This window comes from Anguilla rostrata, chromosome 11 (assembly GCF_018555375.3).
Source record: "Anguilla rostrata isolate EN2019 chromosome 11, ASM1855537v3, whole genome shotgun sequence".
Taxonomy (NCBI): Eukaryota; Metazoa; Chordata; class Actinopteri; order Anguilliformes; family Anguillidae; genus Anguilla; species Anguilla rostrata.
This window is the reverse complement of record NC_057943.1, coordinates 41,234,360-41,256,905: the sequence shown is the minus strand read 5'-3', so window position 1 is coordinate 41,256,905 and position 22,546 is coordinate 41,234,360. Positions and strand designations below refer to the sequence as shown.

The window sequence follows — 22,546 nt, the reverse complement described above, 5'->3', positions numbered from 1 at the left end:
CTCTACACCCCCACCCGCAGTCCTACCCTCCGTTGCCTCCTTTGTTCATTGTCTGGTCCTGGCTGTGATTCGACTCGCGGGGAGACAGGAGAGGAGGAGAATTCCTCGGTAATGGCCTTCCTCTTTGGGAGCGCGAAGCCCACCACTTCCACCGAGAGCCGGGACAGTCCGCTCGATTGTTTAGATTTTCGCCCCAAAGATGAATGGAGCTCACTGGTACAAGGTGTATTTTTTCATGCTGTTACCGTGGGCGACCGCAAAATCTCCGTAGCAACAAGTCCAATAAACTGTCTGTGCTCTTGATTGCGCACCCAGAAGACCATGTGCACTGCAGACCGCGTTATCACATTTCCTTTCGCTTACATTCCTAACTGTTCCCCTCGGAACGCGTTGACTGACAAATTGCTGAATTTACAAATTAACATGGACTCCTGGTCGTAAGTGCTCTAGTGAATTAAGGGAATACCCAGGGATTCTCCGATGCGATAAATGCCCGCGAGATTGCCTCGCTTTCAAATGTCTCCATCGAGTTGCACAAAATAATCACTTTTAAAGCAATCCTAACCGAACAGCATATCCAACACGTTTAGCGCTTGGGTTTGTCAGTACACCGTGTGTAAGATACATGTGTGGAATACCTGTCATTTGTGGCCGCAGGCCTTTCAGACTTTCATACCTGGCTAAGCTCTCAATGGAGTAAATTGATATAATTGTCTGAGACGGTTAAATTCCAAAGTCACCTATTACGTTCCCTGTTGGGAAAAAAAAAAAAAAACTTGCTTCTACCAAGAATTGCAAGATGCAAATCCGGTAAATATTTTGATTCTTGTTGCGTGGTTACGTATCTTCTACGAATTGTAAAAGTATGCTACTGCCTTATTGTTGTCGCTAGGTGTGACAGCGGCCGTATTTCTACGCCTACCAATTACTTCTATGTATAGAGTTGCATGTGTTTCAGTGCATCACGCTATGACTCACGTGCTTGGGTTTACCCGGTGTTCATCACACGAAAAGCAGTTTGCCAAGTACAGCAGAAACTATGCTCAGCGTAGTACAGAATGGCGGGCTCATCAAAGAATTGGCCACCGCTGAACTATTTGGTGTCGATCGACACTCTTGTTTTTGACACTCCCTCCTGTTGTGGGGTTGTTTATTTTCTTTTAAGAGCGCTTCCTGTTGGGAGTAGGCGGACACATTGCCGCTCGCGAGTGTGTGGGTGTCTGGGCGCGTCGGCCCTAGTGCGTGTGTTATTCATAAGCCATCGCTCCCTCGTTTATTAGCGTTTCTGAGACCGCGGCCTGCTTTTCAGTGTGTCCGTGTGTATTTACTCAAAATCTGGAGGGCGATTGCGACGCCTTGTACAAAAGCGTTTCCAGAAATCGTTTGTGTGATATCCAACACGGTTTATTATTCAGTTTATCATATTTATCTTTCCTTTTGATCGAGTTAACTGTTGTTTTTTTATTGAACATTTTTTACATTACATGATTTTGGCGGGCGCTTTTATCCAAAGCAACGTACAATGAGTGCATACCGAAGGACACGCGCTACATAAAATAACAAATAGCTGTGGAAAGAATCCAAGATCAGGAATAGACATGTGGCTTGGTGCACTATCTTGATTCCGTAGAAAGATAACGGAGTGTTGTCTGATCCGTGTTGTTGAAGTTCTACAATGCAAATGTCACGACTTTTCAAAATGAAGAGCTCATTGTGACGGATAGGATTATCTGATTCCTCTTCCCACGGCCATGACCAGACCGCACACAGGTCTGTTGTAATGACTTGCACCGGTGTGTACGATTTACCTTCTTGCATTGCCATCGGTTCAAAGAGGTCTCTTCTGCTAAAATAGAAGGTTCATGCAAGCACAGCCAATTGAAATATCAAGCTTCTGAGTTGAACTTAGCTGCGTTTATACGTTCATGCTGGCCCAGCTGCACAGAAACCCTTCCAAGTCATTGTTATCTTTAAAATAGAGTCTTCCCACCTTGCTCATTTTGTTTTGCAGATATGGAACGTTGTGGAAGATGTGCTTTACATTGACAGAAAATGCTCTTTGCTGCCCCCATCTGGTTTGTTGAATACATGACAGAGACAAACTCGGTGGTTAGCCAGGTTTGAAGAATTTAAGCTTCAGCTTCCATGGTAAACTTGGAGGGATGGCTCTGTTAGACTAGTCATCTGGTGACACAAATCCACGGCGACGTGCAGTTAATACAACCAAGACAAGAACGGAACGTGGTAGTGGAAAACGTAGACTTAAATGCGTTTAAAGTTACAACTCTGTTTACTGCATGACCAGTAAAAAAAAGTCCAGTAAAAATAGCCACTGTTCCCTTTCCTATTTAATCTCTTGCCCATTTAAATTCACAGGTAGTGGTAGCAATGACGCAAAAAAATTGGCAGATGGCGCATTCTTTCTCATTTGCTAGTGACTTCCCCGCACCCTACCACACAATGGAGGTCAGATTCAGAGGGCAGTGCCGATCCTGAGCCAAAACCAGCAGCAGTCAAGCATCTTACGCTAACTGCATTGCCCAGAATCAGTGTGCAATCAGTCAGTCCTTGCTTTTGTGTAGCGCCATTTACAAACAGGTTGTCACACAACGCTTCACCGTCCGCTTGGCGGTACTTGACCAGTACAGTTGATTTTTCGGGCCGTAGTTTTAAAAAAAAAAACAAGTTTGAAGTCAGATTACTGATAAATAATAAGGGACACTCATAAGGCCTCTGCCTTAGCATTGCCTCCCGGGGTGGACAGGTGGTCCCTGACCCTTAGTCCATCTGTACCCCCTCATTTGGACAGGGGGACTCTGGAGACCCTCCGCACACCCCATTTAAGGGTGGGTGAGCACTCAGTGGCCTTGTCCCTGCCCTCTCGAGCTCCTATAGGCTCCCCTGTCTGGCCCCAAGACAAGGCAGCAGCGAGGGCAGGGCATGTGGAAACCAAACCTCTGCTTAATACGAACGCCACAAAAGGTTTCCCTTTCCAGCGTGACCCTGTGTCTCAGAGCTGTCAGAGACCGGCCGTATTGAGTGTCTCCAGCTATTTTGTTGGACCTTTTGTGTTGGAAACAATGACTTTTTTTTTTTTGCTGCTGCTGGAGCCGAGAGGGGCCTTCTCCTGTGGTGAAGCGCAGGGGCCGTTTCGCTTCGCTGTTTGGAGGCTTTGTGTGTTTTCCTGCTCCCCTCTGAGTTTGGCTTCCTGACAGTATCAAACTTCCATAAAATAATGCGTAATTGTGCGCATAAATGTGTTCTACAAACACTGTCAAGTTTGCCATTGGCCTGTCATTACCAATAGCTCCACCAGAGGGCAGTGAAGGACTTGATTTGATTCCTCCAAGGGCAGCTTTGTTGCTCTGTAGCAGGCTGTGTGCACGCGCCCGTATGTGTTTACGCATGTGGGTGGGCATGAGAGAGAGATAGACAGACAGACGAAGAGAGAGAGAGAGAATGTGCAATTGCAAGGAGTGCTGTGGGTTTTTCTTAGTTCCTCTCTGACATTTTATGTTTTAGCTAGTAAGCTGAATATCTAACAATGGTTCATTATCAATACAATAACATTACAGCTGAAGAATGCCCCTTTAAAAAAAGGCCAAAGGTTGTACATCAACAGTGTGCAAAGCTAGGAAGTTGAGACTGCAAGATCTTTGAGTGTCCTTACGTGTGAATAATGTATGTGGCAGTGCACAGATTTGCAGTGTGCAGTTCCTTTGTTCCTGTAAATGCTTCACTGTCTACATATTTTGAGCAGGCCTTGATTTTCTCACAATCTGCTTCCCTTTTAGCATGGGCATTTATCTCTCAATGATGTTACACTGACAGTGCTCCTGGTGTATACAGTATTTATTTGACCCAGATCTCTCTCTCTCTCTCTCCCTTTCTGTCTCTCTCTCTCTCCCTCTTTCTCTCTCGCTCAGTCATATAGTGTTTCTTGGCTCTTTGAAGTTATTCACAAATGCATTCTGCATACAATGCATCCAATTTTCTATGTCAAATTACCATCTCGGTTTGGTGCACAAATATTCTCATGATATTTTCCTGTGAGGCAATTGTTGTAATTTCATTTAATCATCTCAGATATAGTTAAGAGCAGATTTTAAAAATGAAAAAAAACATATAGTTGAAAAATACACGTGTTAATGCTGACTAATCAAGTGTATTTTAATGTGGTGCTGTATTTCTGTTCAACCTGGGCTTGCATAGAGAATACATTAATAAGAAGAAATTCCTAAACCTAACCCTAACCTTTCCAGCTGCTTATAACTAGCCATTCAAATAACTCAGAGCACAGTAGCTGCAGATTGCTCCATGGTTATCATAAGAATAGCTATAACAGCTCAAACACTTGTGTTGGCTGTGTACTATGTTATCCATTATTGGCCATAGTTGTAGGAGTTAAATAATAACAGCTCCAGAAAAGCTGAGCTAAACATCCATTCACACCTGATGTATGGATAAGACCCCTATATGCAGCAGTTTTGAACGTATATATATATTATTCCACCATCATGGCCTCTTCCTAGTAATCCTGTCTGTTTAACGCTTATAGAAAATGTGTGTAAGAGGGACTTCAAAGACATATTTGCATCAAGTCTTTGCATCAACATCAACATAAAAAGAAACTATCATTTCAAATGTGTGCTCTTGTAATAACAATAATAATAAATAAATAATATAATAATAAATAAATCCTAAAGTGCTTTTCTGGCTGCAGATTCAGGGTTCTTGGCAATAATACAATGCCACAGTGAAACAATACACATAATGAAACAATACTATACATTTTAAAGAACAGCAGAGAAAAAATAAAAACTAAGATGCATAAATGACTTGAGTAAAAATTCATAAAAAAAACGAGACCAGAAATGTCAAAATGACAAAGTAAGGAAGCATAAAATGAAGTTCTAAAATACCATATAAAAAGTGGTGCACCTTAAAAAGCAACTTAATTCTGGCCACAGTCTGTGCAGCTCTTCTCAGGCAGAGCGTTCCGTAGTTTGGGAATCTGTAGTTAAAACCTCGGTCCGCACTGCGAAAGCCGAGCCGTTATGCTAGGCTCGATGGAAATCTGCTGTTGATCAACAGCCCTGATGACAAATCTCTCCATATCTTAGCGAAGGATCAATAAAATGATACTCTGTTTACTCTCCCTGTCCATTTCTCCTCCCAAGGGCCCGGCGGTACATTACCATCATCGTTTGAGGGTTTCTAATCGGGCTGGGACTCCCGGCGTTAGGTCACAGAACCGAATGCATCTGTAAATACACTGAAACCCTGCATCTGCTTTGTCGTGTAAATATAAGATCCCTGCCGATGTGTTTCTCTATCGCTCTCCCCCCACTCTCACTCTTTCTCTCTCTCCTCATGAGCGGACTAATTAGAGAGAGGAGAGGCGTACCTGGCCTTTGGCTCGTTGGCAGTGGCCAAATGAATTCTCTGCTGATCGTTTCAGCCAGAAGGTTCCAGGAAGTGCAGATGCACCAGCCAGCCGCGGGCAGTCAATAAAGGATTTCTCAGCTTCGGGAAGGCTGGATTCTACTACGTCTGTGTGGAACCCACCACGAACATGAATAGATAAGAAGGGAAGAGCTTCGACAAGAGAGCACGTTCACCGCATGAGCACTGCTCGTTCACCAGAACTGCTTTGGTTCCAGCATAACTTCACTCTCGTACGGCTACTGTCACTCATATGACACGCTTACGTTACTCATCTGACCGGCTATGTATCATCATGAGCTTTTCATCAGCTGACCGCCACCGCTGCCGGTCCATCATGAGCACGGGTTCACGCGCAGTCGTTAGCACTGGCTTAGCTGGTTCCTCAGTCGAGTGACTGGCTTACTGTTCTAGTCGGAGATCCATTGTTCAACTGAATGAAGAAAGAGGGATGGTTCAGAGCATGCAATGAGCGCTGGCTCACTGGTTCACTCAGTCATGAGCACTGGCTTACTGGTTCACTCAGTCATGAGCACTGGTTCACTCAGTCATGAGCACTGGCTTACGCTCTTGACCTCGTCACTGCATTTCATCAGTCATGAGCTGGCACTGGTTCACTCAGTCATGAGCACTGGTTCACTTAGTCATGAGCGCTGGTTCACTGGTTTACTCAGTCATGAGCACTGGTTCACTCAGTCATGAGCACTGGTTCACTGGTTCACTCAGTCATGAGCACTGGTTCACTCAGTCATGAGCACTGGTTCACTGGTTCACTCAGTCATGAGCACTGCTCAGAATGAGCGCAGGAGGAGTTCACATGCAGTAATGAGCACTGGTTCACTCAGTCATGAGTCACTGAGCACTGGTTCACTCAGTTCAGTATGTCACTGGTTCACTCAGTCATAGCACTGGCTTACTGTTCACTCAGTCATGAGCACTGTTCACTCAGTCATGAGCCTGGTTCTGGTTCACTCAGTCATGAGCACTGGCTTACTGGTTCACTCAGTCATGAGCACTGGTTCACTCAGTCATGAGCGCTGGTTCACTGGTTCACTCAGTCATGAGCACTGGTTCACTCAGTCAGGAGCGCTGGTTCACTGGTTCACTCAGTCATGAGCACTGGCTCAGGATGAGCTCATGATGACTCTTTTGTTTACATGTATAACTGTACTTGGGTTCCATAACTTTCCCAGTTTGGAAGTTCACAGAATAAAGTTGACACCATTTTTTAAGTTCAGTAATGTACTGTGGATGGGAGGCAAACACTGCTATTTTAGCTACAGCCAGGATTAATTAAGATTCACCCTCAGCATTTGACTCTTGGAGATAGTCCCTGTTAAAGTGCCAGTACTTAGACACTCTCCCATTGTACCGGGTGGCTGCTTGCCTGTAGAGGTGAAGATTGTGAAGATTACTTTTTTTTTCGCCGCTGTCTTCAAAAGCAAATTAAAACTGGGCTGTACTCAAGATTAGGGGAAAAAACATCGCAAGATGTTTTATAAACAGAAAGGGCACTGTATTACTGTATTGCACATTCAGTTACTATGCAGAAGCACGCCCGTGTTAATCACAAGAAGAAGGCCGTTGTTTTAGCGTAGGGAAGAGGGGCGAGCGGTTCCAAATCCCATCGCGGCGAGAATAAAGCTGGGTTGACAAGCAAAATAAATCAAAAGGAAGTGATGGAAAGGTCCCCTTCCCCTCACAGAGGGAGACGAATTGAGCAGAAGAAATGGATTCTGACGTGATTGCGAACAGGGGTCGCTTTGCCCTCAGCTTGCCAGCGCCGGGGCATATGTTCATGCTTTGCTTTCAGACGCCCCGTCCCCGGAGACCCCGCTGCGCTGGTGATGAGGGGCTATATATAGTTGTTCGCGTAAACACTCCCTTGAAACCGATACCGTTGGTAACTATGTAAGACGCCAGTGCCGCTCAAATTATGTTTTACTTTGAAAGATTTGTCGGCGCGATTGTTTCTCGAAGCCGTTCTCGGGTTACGGGATAGCCGTTATTGTGCCCGGCATCCAGTGCCACTGGCGTCCCGTCCCAGAAGTCCTAGTTATAACCCCGTTACCTCTAATCCATCAGCATTTACAGTACATCTCGATGCTGGCCTGTCACTCACATGTCCTCACGTCCATGTCCTCGCTGCTCTGGCCTGTGTGTAGGAGCGCCCCGTCTTCTTTCATTCACAAAATTGTCACTCGCAAACACGCATCCGCTTGTTTTAATGGGTAAAGCATTGGCAATGCCATTGCAAAAACGAAATAACTCTTTCACGCAACGAGACAATGATATAGCCCAGTTCTGTTCCGTGTCTCTGATATGTGGTTACGCACACGTTTATTTAGCTTTTTCAGCTGGAAACGACTGAGCTGGCAGCTGCAATGCATGTGCAAAAGCAGGCGAAATGGATTTTGGATTTGGAGAATAATGTGAAAAATAGGGGGGGGGGGGGGGGCTGGGGACAAAGGCAGAACACTGTGTTCAAAGGAGTGCAATAAACACTTTTATAAACCAATTTTATGGGTGGTAAAAACTGAGATATGTTTGTGATATGAGATATGCATTTTGTTAATGCATGGATTAACAAAATGGGTATGCATTTTTTTTTTTCAGAACCTTTTAAAATTAAAAAGCAAAAGTGTCATTAAAGACCACAATGTTATTCATGACTAATGGATTATAGAAATCTATGCAGGTGGAATTTATCAAATACAAAATAAAATTTATATTAAATTAAATTAAATTCAAACTGTTTATATATGAATTTATTTTGAGCAGAAGGGGTGGTTTATGTGTCACATAAGTCTTCTTAGGTTTTATATCACAAACTGTTCTCTGCTTTGGGAACTGGAACTAAATCTACAGAGGGTGATATAAAGAAATATTTTCAGTAGGCGTCTTATATGATGAAAACGATGCTGTCACTCAGTTGAGCTAATTGACGCATTTGGTACTTCAAAGCATTTCCACAATGAAAAGTGCAGTTAAATTGTGTGGTGCTGTAGCATGATGTAGGCTACATTTTTTACTTTGATAGTGAACACAATGTTGACTGCCTTGGGACTACTTGATTTGTTTATTTTGACAATAAGAAAACTATCTGGCTAAGTAGTTTCATTTATCCACCTTCTGCATTTAACTATGCAAATGTAGAATTATCATCACAAAATCAGTGAAAACCCTTAAGCACTGGGTTGCAGTTTCTCAGCTATACAAAAAAGCAGAGTAGCCCCAAACAAGAAAGTAAGTTAGCCAGTAATCAGATTGCTAATTATTTCTTAATAATAACTATTTGTAGGTACCTGGAAATTATCCTCCTCAGGAGAATGTGAAAAGTAAGTTTTACCAGCCTTTGCATGAAGTTAAAGAAATATGCACTTACACTGACATTATGTCAAAGTATATGGCTTTTGCAAAACAATAATTTTGTGGTTGGTTAACCATTTCTTGATTTTTAAGGCATGCTCAGAATAATTGTCTTGTTGAAATATCTGTTTGCAGCCAAGTTTGAGCTTCCTGGGAGAGAGAAGCAGGTTTTTGGCCGAAACATCTTTGTATCTGCTGGAGTTATGATTCTGCTGACTTTAACAAGAGCCCCAGGACCGGTAAAGTCACGATGATAAAAAATAAAAAGATCCACCACCATATTTCTCTGTGGGCCTGACGTTCTTTTGAACATTCTTCTGAACTCATTGGTCTCATCTGAGTGTAACGTCTGGTTTCGATCAAAAGATCAATGACCTTTAGAAAACTCCAGATACTTATTTTTGTTGTGTTCCCTCAACAGAGGCTTTCGTCCTGACCATCTTTCCAAATGCCTGTTGGCATGGAGGTGGTGTTTGGTGTTAAATTTGGGGCTCTCTGTCCCCAAAATGCTGCCAAGGTTTTTCAATCTCCTATTGTGCTTTTTTTTTTGTGGATTTTCTTTTGCTCCCAAACCACTTGTGTCCTCTACCAGGCAGATTTACCATTGTTCCAGGGGTTTTAAACTTGAATTATTGACCTAAAAGTGGTATCTTTTTTATTTATTTATTTATTTGCAGCCATCTCCTGAGTTGTGAAGGCCAGCAACACTTTGTCTATTGTCTGAGCGTTCTGTGCCTTTTCCCATAGTGATTATTACACTGATTTTACATGTGTGTTCCCTCATTTTTACACCCCAGTGAAAGCCAGTAGAGGCCATGGGAGGCCACAGTACAGTTCTATGACATGAACTTAAAAAGCAGCACTGTATTGCAGACTTATTTCTGTTGGATTTTATTTAGGATAATTATTAGAGTGTGACAAATTGTGTTATTTTTTTTCTTTTTGGAGAAAAGAAATATTAATTGTTCAATCTTTTTAGTTTATTTTTCATTACCTGTATTATTTATTTCTTACAGACTCCATTACGCATTTTAACCAAAGGTATGAATCTTTTTGGAGGGAGCTGTATCTGTTCAGTTTATGAACATATGGAGGTGGCATCTGATGTTGGGCTTTGAGGTTTTGTCTGCAGGTTGCTCAGGTTTTCTGTGCAGTTGTTGCAGCCAGTTGTTGCTTTGTCAGTTTGCCCAGGTTTGCTGTAGCCAGTTTCTGCGCCAGGTTTTGTCGTTGTCTGTAGCCAGTTGTCTGCAGTTTTTCTGTACAGGTTTGCTGCAGGTTATCTTCCCAGGTTTGCTGCCAGGTTTTGTCTAGCCAGTTTGGTGATTTGCTGGCACTGGACCTGTGCCTCGCAGCACATCTGCCTCACTGCACATGGGGGCGAGATGCGCTTGTATCTTACATCACTGTTCATGTTTATCTAGGGTGGGAATTATTTTGGTGGGCACTATATCTCTTCAGATTGTACATTTGGATGTTCTTATTAAATGTACAAACTCACTGTAGCAACTGCTACCCTCAGTGTGCAAACTGCCCATTCAGTGTATGAGACAAGCTACAAACTGCCCCCTCAGTGTGCAAACTGCCCCTTCAGTATATGAGACAAGCTAAAAACTGCCCCCTCAGTGTATGAGACAAGCTACAAACTGCTCCCTCAGTGTATGAGACAAGCTACAAACTGCCCCCCTCAGTGTGCAAACTGCCCCTTCAGTATATGAGACAAGCTACAAACTGCCCCCCTCAGTGTACAAACTGTCTCCCTGAATGTAGAAACTGCCCCCTCAGTGTATGAGATATGAACTTGAAAATGAGCTGTCTTACTAAGGTAGAACCCTATCTGTAATAAATATGAATGTGTTTTTTACAGTACCAAAATGTTTTGTTTCATGTTGTCTTTTCATGGTTTCTATCAGACTGCAGCACATTACAGACGTTTTACTACTTTATTGATCTTTATGAAAATCATGTGCATCCACGACTCGAACATGCACACACTTTTCCAGGTGTGTAACGTGTTTGTGTACAGATGCTTTGATATGCAGAGCAAAGTTGCTGTAGAAAAGGTACAATGAAATAAGCAATCAGCAAAGTAATGCTAATCAGCCTGGGCCATTTCCTTGTCATAATTTTATCTTTGATCATCTTCATATTCTGTATTCATAAGCTGTTTTCATCTGCTACTATGCACATCACAAGGAGTGACACATATGTTTAATGCTAGTCTTCCTTCAATCACAGTATTCTGGGTCACAAACCACACTGCAGTCTCTTCTTAGCACTGTGTGTATGTGTGTGTGTGTGTGCGCGTGCGTGCGTGTGCGTACTTGTGTATGTGTATCTGTCTTTGTGTATGTTTGTGAAACATAAAAAGTAACGCAGCAAAATATGGAAGGCAATAACAAACGTGCTCGAGTCCCATTTCTCAATGTAAGAGCAGCTGCCACTTCAGTGGACTGTCACATCATTACAAACTGCAGAGTCTACACACAGTAAGGGCACCGTTTCTTTCTCAAACTTTAGCTTACACTGAACACTACTGCCGACTAGTAAGCTCTTTAACAGCGTCAGGCTCTGTAATAAAACACCGGGAGCTCAATCATAACACTCCCTCATGCCTCCCCTGTTTATGATTGTTTTTGGTGGTTATCTCTTTCCGTTAAAAGTTATTTTGCGCAAAGAAAGGTGTCTCACACCCTCCCTGTCTACATGAGTTTTTGTTCCACCCAACTGATCTTGAACTGAACCGTGTCCTTGGCTAGAAATAGCTGTACAAAATAAGTATTGTACCTTATTGAACCTGTGCTTAGTAGTTGTCTATGACCATGATATGCACTTTTTGTACGTTGCTTTGGATAAAAGCGTCTGCCAAATAAATGTAATGTAATGTAGCCCTATCCCTCCTGCCCCCTAGTGGTATGTATGTGCGGACTTCAGACACACTCTCTGTCTTTAAGTGTAGACTTAAAACTTACCTCTTTAGTCAGTCCTTTAGTTAGCCATTCCTATAGTCCTATATCATCCTGTTAAATGGTCAAGAATAATCACAGAGTTAACAAAATTAAACACGGATGTCTGACCTGAGTAGGGAGCTTAGCGTTAAGTATCAAGCTTGCTTTTACGGAGCGGGCACGCTAGTTAGCTTAGCCTCAAGTGTCAAGCTGGCCTTTACAAAGCTGACATGCTAGGTAGCTTAGCTTAAGAGTCAAGCTCGCTTCTATGGAGCGGAGATGCTAGTTAGCTTAGCATCAAGTGTCAAGCTGGCCTTAACCTTGTCTTCTCTGCTTCTTTTTCCATGGGGCTCCTGCCCCTTACCTCGCCCTGAGTTCATGGGAGTGCTCCAGTCCTGTTCTTCGCTCCATGGTCATGGACTGCTTCAGCCCTGTTCCTCCCCTGCCCATCCCTTGATGGAGCCTAGAGCTCCAGATCCATCACCCGGCTCCTCTAAACTGCATTACACTGAACTATACCATTTGGTCTTCTATTATTCCTGTTAGTGTTCACCTCAGCTGTAACCTGCTCAACCCATTTTATTTGCTGTGATAGATCTATTGTAGCATTTCTGCTACATTCTATTCTACTGCTACTTTACACCAGGCTGGCCAGTGGAGGATGGGCTCCCCCTCTATAGCCAAGTTCCTCTCGAGATTTCTTCCCATTGTGGAGTTTTTTTTCTTGCCACCATTTGAGGGTTTTCTCTCCACTGGAAGTTTTTTTTTTTTACCTCATGTACTTACTTTTTGGGGGTTCAGGTCTGGTGTTTATTCTGTTTGCTCTTTTTGCTCTGTTTCTTGCCTACTCTACTATGTAAAGCGTCTTTCTGACAGTTCTATGTAAAGAAACGCTATACAAATAAAATTGATTTGATTTGATTGGACGTATGGACACTGGCACCCACCGAATGATAATAAAGAAAATATCCGCAATTTATAAAGACATGGGCCACAAACACGCGGCAAATTCGAGGTCAGCGCCTGCAACAGACTCCTTTCTGGCACACAACGACACTCCTTCCCTCATCAGCGCTCTTTTAAGACTGAGGGCGAAACGCCCCAGAAACAAACAAACTGAAGATGCACTGACAGAGCATCACCAAGATACCCAGCATCTAGTAATTTCGATGGGTTGTACACTTCTGGCAGTCATTGAATGCAAAGGATTTGCAATCAAGTAATACATATGCTGACTTTATTTCAGGTGTTAATTTGTCCAATTGCTTTTGTTCAACTAAAATAGGGGCATATATATATATATATATATATATATATATAAATAAAGGGTTGTAATTCCTGCACGGATCACCTGACATGGATGTAAATGGTGTGTAACTTAAAGCTGATATCCGTTGTGAACTTTAACCTCATATTCATTTCAAATCCAGTACATGGGAATACAGAGTTTAAGCACTGCACTGCATAATGAACATTATGTGAGTGTTCCTGTGACAGCGCACTCTGCTGGCTGAACCTGGAGTTGGTGGAGGAGCAGAAGAGCTTACAAAAACAGCATAGCAAGTTCTTCTCAACCCCAACCCCCATCCCCTCCCACTCCCCCGCCACCCCCCCCCCACCCCCCCCCACAAAAATGCAAAACAAAAACAAGCACATCATCGGAAAGTGGCGCATTGGCTATCTGCATCTTGACCAATGTGGTGTCCTGACTAAGGCCTCTCATAGCACTAATTCCAGTGTCTGTAAACAGAACGGTATAATCTTCGTATGCTCAACCTCCTCCGCATCCTCATTAAAATTGATTGGCCTCTTCTGCCAATGGCGGGCTCTTCGCCGTGTCTGTTCTCCCCCTCCTCTCTGTAATTGGGCCGTTGGTACAGCTAACCGGCTGCGGCCGCAGGTTCGCTCATTTCATCCAGGAAACGGCGATTTCCTGGTGTCTCACTGCATACGCGCGTGTGTCCGTCAGGGGAGAGGGCCGCCAACATTGCTTCGTTCGCTTCTTAAGGCCGTTGGAAAAGAAAGCACTACGTGAAGCGCTATATCATACCCCAGAGAACGCAATATCTCCCAAATATGATTCTTCACGGCATTGCAGAATTACGTCTTTTGTACTTCGCATTATCTTAGCGTAACAAACCTTCCATGGTCTTGTACTGAAAAGTGAAACTACTCAAGTTCCTTAAGCAAATGAAGTATTTTTTTCACTTAGGTAAATTCTCTAAATTCTTTTAATGTGAAAGCACCAGATGCAAAATGGAGAAGCGTCCAATCGGCGCTGTAAAGTTGCAAGAGGGCAACTGAGATGGAAACAGGGTAACCTGACAACCAGACCAAACAGAAGAATGGTCTGGATTAGCCACAGTAAATGCAGTTAAACTGTCCCTGGTCCTACGCACGGAAGTCCTGGTTTATGATGAGATTTAAGGGTGTTAAAAGTTCAAGGTTATTGTAAACGCCTCACGCACTTCTCCGTGGAAAATGCTCTTTCGCGCATACACACTTCACAGGGCCTTCCTACTGTTCGCTCCCAAATAGCTCAGGTTCCAATAAAAATCTCTCGCTGCTGAAGCATCGCTATTTATAGTTTATGACCCTAATTAAATATCGTCCGCCGTGTTCCTTCTGTGTCCTTCATTTCCACAGGGCTCCAATTATTCACTTGTTTTCCCTTCATTTTGAAGCGAGAGAAACAACTATTAAGTAGTTTTTTATTTGATGTGCAAGTGTAAATGGACACACTTTCCTAGTTATTCATCCTACAGGAAATGTGTCATGTTAATGTTTTTAACGTATCATTCTGGAATGTGTTATTCCCCCTGGAAAATGTGCCTCATGGATTTTATGACCGTGTGCTGGTTCGATTCCGTGACTGATAATGCAAAATATTGTGAATCATCTTATTGCATGAGGCCAATATAAATTTATATTTACACACACACAAACACACGCACGCACACACACACACACACACACAAACTCAAATTGATAATGAAAATGAAATAAATACTTAAGAATACTGAAGTGTGATAACGGATGTGTGCTGGCCTGTTTTTCTCTCCAGAGTTGGCTCTGGGGCCCCGCTGAACCAAGTTTAACCCTGCAGATGGTGCTGTAGGCACTTGACTAGGTACATAATCCACATGATAAAAAGCTTGACATTAATTTCTAAAACAAGACTGTGTGACGTAGGCCAATATTATCTTCAGTACCTCCGAACTGTGCTTTTTATTAGCATTTGCCTTGTTCAAAACACAAAACGCTAATGGAAAGTATTCCCTGAAAACCTGTTTTTTTCCCCCCTACTTAACCATCCCCCCCACCCCCCCCCCCCCCCCCCCAATGAGTGAGTTCCATAGCAGGTCATGTGACGCCCGACAGGCAGCCAGCAGTTGTAAAGTGTGAGACTGCCATGCTTGTGTGGTCTGGTCGCGTGAGGAAGAGGGCGTTAGGCTAAGCTCTTCCGGGGGGAAGAGGGGGGGTTGTGGGATGAGTGAACCGGGGGGGGTGGGGGGGGGGGGGGGTGAGCCGTCTCTTAACCACCGGCTTTCGGCCCGTTCTGTTGCGTCACTCGTACCCTGATCCTCCCCGTGGGCCTGCGTCTGTTTCTGTGATTAACACAGCTCCGACGTTCAGCCTCAGTGCAGCAGACTCACAGGTGTGCCCTAACGTTCAGCCTCAGTACAGCAGACTCACAGGTGTGCCCTAACGCTCCGACGTTCAGCCTCAGTACAGCAGACTCACAGGTGAGCCCTAACGTTCAGCCTCAGTACAGCAGACTCACAGGTGTGCCCCAGCGTTCAGCCTCAGTACAGCAGACTCACAGGTGTGCCCCGGCGTTCAGCCTCAGTACAGCAGACTCACAGGTGTGCCCTAACGCTCAGCCTCAGTACAGCAGACTCACAGGTGTGCCCTACGCTCAGCCTCAGTACAGCAGACTCACAGGTGCGCCCTAACGTTCAGCCTCAGTACAGCAGACTCACAGGTGTGCCCTAACGTTCAGCCTCAGTACAGCAGACTCACAGGTGTGCCCTAACGCTCAGCCTCAGTACAGCAGACTCACAGGTGTGCCCTAACGTTCAGCCTCAGTACAGCAGACTCACAGGTGTGCCCTAACGCCCCGGCGTTCAGCCTCAGTACAGCAGACTCACAGGTGTGCCCTAACGCTCAGCCTCAGTACAGCAGACTCACAGGTGTGCCCTAACGTTCAGCCTCAGTACAGCAGACTCACAGGTGTGCCCTAACGCTGCGGCATTCAGCCTCAGTACAGCAGACTCACAGGTGTGCCCTAACGCTCAGCCTCAGTACAGCAGACTCACAGGTGTGCCCCAGCGTTCAGCCTCAGTACAGCAGACTCACAGGTGTGCCCTAACGCCCGGCGCTTCAGCCTCAGTACAGCAGACTCACAGGTGTGCCCTAACGCTCAGCCTCAGTACAGCAGACTCACAGGTGTGCCCTAACGTTCAGCCTCAGTACAGCAGACTCACAGGTGTGCCCTAACGCTCAGCCTCAGTACAGCAGACTCACAGGTGTGCCCTAACGCTCAGCCTCAGTACAGCAGACTCACAGGTGTGCCCCACGTCAGCCTCAGTACAGCAGACTCACAGGTGTGCCCTAACGGTTCAGCCTCAGTACAGCAGACTCACAGGTGTGCCCTAACGCTCAGCCTCAGTACAGCAGACTCACAGGTGTGCCCAGCTTCAGCCTCAGTACAGCAGACTCACAGGTGTGCCCTAACGCCCCGGCGTTCAGCCTCAGTACAGCAGACTCACAGGTGTGCCCTAACGCTCAGCCTCTCCCCACAGTTCAACACCAAAGCAGACTCACAGGTGTGCCCTAACACCCCGGCGTTCAGCCTCAGTACAGCAGACTCACAGGTGTGCCCTAACGTTCAGCCTCAGTACAGCAGACTCACAGGTGTGCCCTAACGCCCCGGCGTTCAGCCTCAGTACAGCAGACTCACAGGTGTGCCCTAACGCTCAGCCTCAGTACAGCAGACTCACAGGTGTGCCCTAACGCCCCGGCGTTCAGCCTCAGTACAGCAGACTCACAGGTGTGCCCTAACCCGCTTCAGCCTCAGTACAGCAGACTCAGAGGTGCGCCCTAACGTTCAGCCTCAGTACAGCAGACTCACAGGTGTGCCCTAACGCTCAGCCTCAGTGCAGCAGACTCACAGGTGCGCGCTAACGCTCAGCCTCAGTACAGCAGACTCACAGGTGTGCCCTAACGCTCAGCCTCAGTACAGCAGACTCACAGGTGTGCCCTAACGCCCCGGCGTTCAGCCTCAGTACAGCAGACTCACAGGTGTGCCCTAACGCCCCGGCGTTCAGCCTCAGTACAGCAGACTCACAGGTGTGCCCTAACGCCCCGGCGTTCAGCCTCAGTACAGCAGACTCACAGGTGTGCCCTAACGTTCAGCCTCAGTACAGCAGACTCACAGGTGTGCCCTAACGCTCAGCCTCAGTACAGCAGACTCACAGGTGTGCCCTAACGTTCAGCCTCAGTACAGCAGACTCACAGGTGTGCCCTAACGTTCAGCCTCAGTACAGCAGACTCACAGGTGGCCCTAAGCGCTCTACAGCAATCCAGTGTGCCACGTTCAGACGCTACAGAATCACAGGTGTGCCTACCTAGCCGTACAGACTCAGCGGTCCAGGCTCAGCAGACTCACAGGTGTGCCCTAACGTTCAGCCTCAGTACAGCAGACTCACAGGTGTGCCCTAACGTTCAGCCTCAGTACAGCAGACTCACAGGTGTGCACTAGCGTTCAGCCTCAGTAACGACTGGCACATCGTTGACAGAGGCGAATGTGACACGAGGAGGCATGTGGAGATGCTGCCATGGAAACGGGGGCGGGGCTTCGAAGAGTGTCTGCCTACTTGCTTGGCAATATTCACAGCTGGTATTTTAGTGATTGGGGTTCAATTAAGATCCCCCAAATCTGCGCTCCTGTGGGCGACCCAGCGCATGGGGAGAACGGCGGAGCATGGGAGCAGCAGATTCTCTCAGACGCCCTACGCCTCCACCCACAAACACTCCTCATTTTGGGAATGAACACTCCGCCTTCTGCACTCCTCTACTCCTAGACCGCCTTTACCTCCTCCTCCTCTTCACCCTCTCTCTCTCTCATTCTCACTCACATTCTGTTTCTGTTTCTATATATCTCTTTCTCTCTCTGTATTTATCTTTCTCTATCTATCTCTCTCTGTATCACTCTCTCCAACTCTTTCTCTCTCTCTCCCTACGATATGATGGCGAAGCACTAGGCTTGTGCGCACATCTGAAAGAAGGTGACAATATGTCAGAAAAGAAACAAACTGTGGATTTGGAACTTTTGGTGATGGATGATGAGCTTGAATAATTTCCAGCAGAAGATTGGACTGGGTTGGATGAAGATAAGGATGCCCATGTTTGGGAAGATAATTGGGATGATGACAATGTTGAGGATGACTTCTCAAAACAGCTGAGAACTGAGCTTGAAAAACACAGCTACAAGATGAAGACGTTGTAGCTTCCGAAGCAACTATGAAAGTTGTGTTCTGAATATGGACTTCCATGTTTGTTCCAATATTTTTAATTCATGTGTGGTGAGAACTTCAGTAGTTAAGTATTGCTGCTTTCTTTTCTATTAAAAAACACTGGTAAAATAAAGTGATAGAAAACTGAATCTCTCTCTCTCTCTCTTCCTCTCTCTCTCTCATACACACTCACCCATTTCTCCTCCCCACAGCCCTGCCACTCCAATCAGGCAGTCAGTAGTGCAGCACACTCAGTAACTTGGGAGCATGCCTGCTAACACAGGAGCTAGTCTGTTAACTCAGAACTATATCCACTAACTCAGGAGTACACCTGCTAATGCAGGAGATTGTAGATGCACCCTGTGCCAACGTAGAAGCATGTCTGCTAGCTGTGTAACATGGTCCGCTAACGTAGACGCACACTGTGCTAACACAGAAGAATGTCAGCTAGCTGTGGAACATGGTCCACTAACGTAGGCCTACCTTGTGCTAACGCAGTAGCACGCACACTTGAGGCGTGTGACTCTCTCTCAAGGGTAATCCTGATTATGTTTGAGCGCCAGCCTTTGTTAGATGGGCAGATCTCTTTCCTTTCTCTCCTCCTCAATGGGTGGAGGTGGAGAGGGGGTGATGGAGACCAAAGCAGTGGAGCTGCCCCCCCCCCAGCCACACACACACACGCACACACACACCCTCAGCCTCACCGCTGCACTCCTGAAGGCGTTTGTGGTCCGGTTTAATCAGGCCATGCTGTAAATTATTCAGCCGTGCTTTGGGAATAAAAGGTCTTTGATTGTCACTTTTATTCTTCTGGCTGCTGCATTATTCAGAAGCCCCCCTGTAAGTCTTTGTCACGAGAGCAGAGCCTATCAGTAATATGCAAGTGGCCTCAAGGTAAAGGAGGAACACCTCGCCACCCCCATAGAAACCACAATGACCTCTCAAGGTTACCATTAGAAACCACAATGACCTCTCAAGGTTACCATTAGAAACCACAATGAGCTCTCAAGGTTACCATTTCCACATTAAAAACATTGCGTTCACAGTACTGTTCAGTGCTTGAATGGGTTCACAATGTTATTGTCCTACTGTTCCAGTTCTTGGATGGGCTTCAAAATCTGTTATTGGTTCCATACTGTTCCTGTGTGTGGATGGGCTCCACAGTCTGGTATTGGTTCCATACTGTTCCAGTGCATGGATGGGCTACACAGTCTGGTATTGGTTCCATACTGCTCCAGTGTATGGATGGGTTCCAAAGTCTGGTATTGGTTCCGTACTGTTCCAGTGCTTGAATGGGTTACACAATGTGGTATTGGTTCCATACTGTTCCAGTGGGTGGATGGGCTACACAGTCTGGTATTGGTTCCATACTGTTCCAGTGTGTGGATGGGCTACACAGTCTAGTATTGGTTCCATACTGTTCCAGTGTGTGGATGGGCTACACAGTCTGGTATTGGTTCCGTACTGTTCCAATGCGTGGATGGGCTACAGTCTGGTATTGGTTCCGTACTGTTCCAGTGCGTGGATGGGCTACACAGTCTGGTATTGGTTCCATACTGTTCCAGTGTGTGGATGGGCTACACAGTCTGGTATTGGTTCCATACTGTTCCAGTGCGTGGATGGGCTACACAGTCTGGTATTGGTTCCGTACTGTTCCAATGCGTGGATGGGCTACACAGTCTGGTATTGGTTCCGTACTGTTCCAGTGCGTGGATGGGCTACAGTCTGGTATTGGTTCCATACTGTTCCAGTGCGTGGATGGGCTACACAGTCTGGTATTGGTTCCATACTGTTCCAGTGCGTGGATGGGCTACACAGTCTGGTATTGGTTCCATACTGTTCCAGTGCGTGGATGGGCTACAGTCTGGTCACAGTGTTGCTGGGCATGGAGGAATTTGTCTCCCAGGGAGGAATGGCAGAATGCTCACCGGCGCCCCCCTCTGATCAGTCCGGTGTAGTATCCAGTTCTGCCGGCCAGTAGAGTCCTGGACTGCAGAGTCTAGCGAAGGGGTGGCTTCACCGGGCCTGGATTATGGAGGAAAACATTCTCTAGATTGACACATTGAGGAGGCTGCATGACAACTGGCGCATAAATGCACACACACACACCGCACACACATGGCACACATGCGTACACACACTCCACACCGCACACACACACATGCAAACACATACACACTGCACACACACACACACACCACACACACACTGCATACACGACACACACACGCATGTACGTGCACACATACACACACACACACAATTCCAGTTCCAGAGAAAAACAGGGCTAAAATAAAGAGAACAACAACCAAAGAGTTCTGCAGAGTCCCAAAGGACATCCAGTTAAACAGCTCCACCCTGCCCCTACACAACCCCCATAACACAAACAAACTGAACGAGGGTGAGATTGGTCCTGCTCAGGTGCGATTTCTCCCTTGCTTGTCTGGGTAGGGAGGTGGGGGGGAGGCTGTTCCCATTTATCAGACCTCCTCTGACCTTCAAGGGATAATGACGCCCGACAGCCTATTCACACCCCTCAGCCTCGCCCCGGCATAAACTCCAAAATGACAGCCCAATCTAATGGCCTGTCCCATTTCTGTAACTGGCCACTTGCGAAATGCTAACATGATCTGGCAGCGCGGTTTTAAAAAACGAAAGTGGTCACAACTGCTTAAAAGGTAGGAACTTTCTCTCTGTCCTCGCAGTCCTCCTCCGTGTCTTCTGTGCGTTAAAACATTTATCTGTTCGCGACTACCCAGGGAGTCCAGAAAAAAAAGAAATCTTGCAATTTTGAGAGCTTCTCTTCTCAACGACGAAGGCAGAGAATGAGAACAAGAGAGAGAGAGAGCTCCCACCAGGTGTTTCCGATCAGCAATCACTGCTGATTGGCCACACCCACGTAGGAACACCTGAAACTAAGCAGATGTAAGACAGGCCTGTCAAGGACCAACCAGTATGTTTGTATGTTTGCGTATGTGTTATGTTATGTTACAGGCATTTAGCAGACGCTCTTATCCAGAGCGACTTACATTGTATCCAATTATACAGGTGGATATATACTGGAGCAATGCAGGTTAAGTACCTTGCTCAAGGGTACAACCGCAGTGTCCTACCGGGGAATCGAACCTCCGACCTTTAGGTTACAAGACCAACTCCTTAGCCATTATACTACACTGCCGCCCTGTGCGTGTGTGTATGTGTGTTTGTGTATGTTTGCATGTGTGTGCGCGTGTGTATGTGTGCATGCATGTGTATGTGTTTGTGTGTGCATGTGTGTAACTGTGTGTGTATGTGTGTGTGTGTGTGTGTGTGTTTGCGCGCGCATGCTTCAGTGACTTTCAGCACAGCTTGACAGGAAGTGTGACTCATGTCGATGGGTTTCCTGGTGTTGCTCACGGATGCAGAAGAAAACACACCACTCATGACCAGTTCAGGGTGGAGGAGCACAAGCTGCTTTACATGCTGCACCAACAGCATGTGACCTGTGTCAGTTCAGCTGTGCCAAAAGCCCATCAGGTACCCCCAACCCCCCACCCCCACCCCCACCCCCACCCCCCCCCCCCCGGCTCTCTCAGGCCCCGTCAGGGTCATGTTTGGGTCCTTACAAACATGAACGACTCAACTGAGAAAACAAATCATTACTGCATATGACTAGTGCAGTTAGACCACTAGTCTAAACGCTACCTATTTCTAATAACATTATCACAAACGAAAGCTAGCACAAGTCTACATCAGCTGGTAGGCTACTATCTATGAACCTTAGTGAACAAATGACAGTAGGCCTCCTATCAAATGTGGTACGAATAAACATTGGCTAGCTGGCCTATCAGTAGATTTGAGTCATTTTATCAAGTTTATGTGGGTGATGGTGACAAATTCAGTGTTTTCTTTTTTAGCGGTAGGCTATGTGTATACATATAATAAACAAATCACTTTATGCCTAATGAATTGATGTGCAGAGCACTCCAAAAAGTCAAATTGGTTTTTATTTAAAAGAAAGTGCATGAGGACCAAAATTCTACCAAAAATCAACACTGATTGTTTCCATTATTCATCATGGACTGATACAATTATGACACTCTTATACTTCTTATTGAAGGATACATTATGTTCAGTAATACGAGTTAGTAATGTTCAGTAATAGCATGTAGCTATATGTAATGTATGAACTAGCCGGAGCAACATTAACGAGCAGAATGGAAAATCCATTCAATTAATAGATAGTTTTAGACTGTGGTAAAGTTAGTTTTATATTAGGATATTCAAACT

At 45.7% G+C, this 22,546-nt stretch overlaps 1 pseudogene; it reads left to right on the top strand.

The window, feature by feature from the left end:
- Positions 1-18,012: 18,012 nt before the first annotated feature.
- On the top strand, positions 18,013-18,387 carry LOC135235252 (26S proteasome complex subunit SEM1-like; annotated as a pseudogene).
- Positions 18,388-22,546: the final 4,159 nt, after the last annotated feature.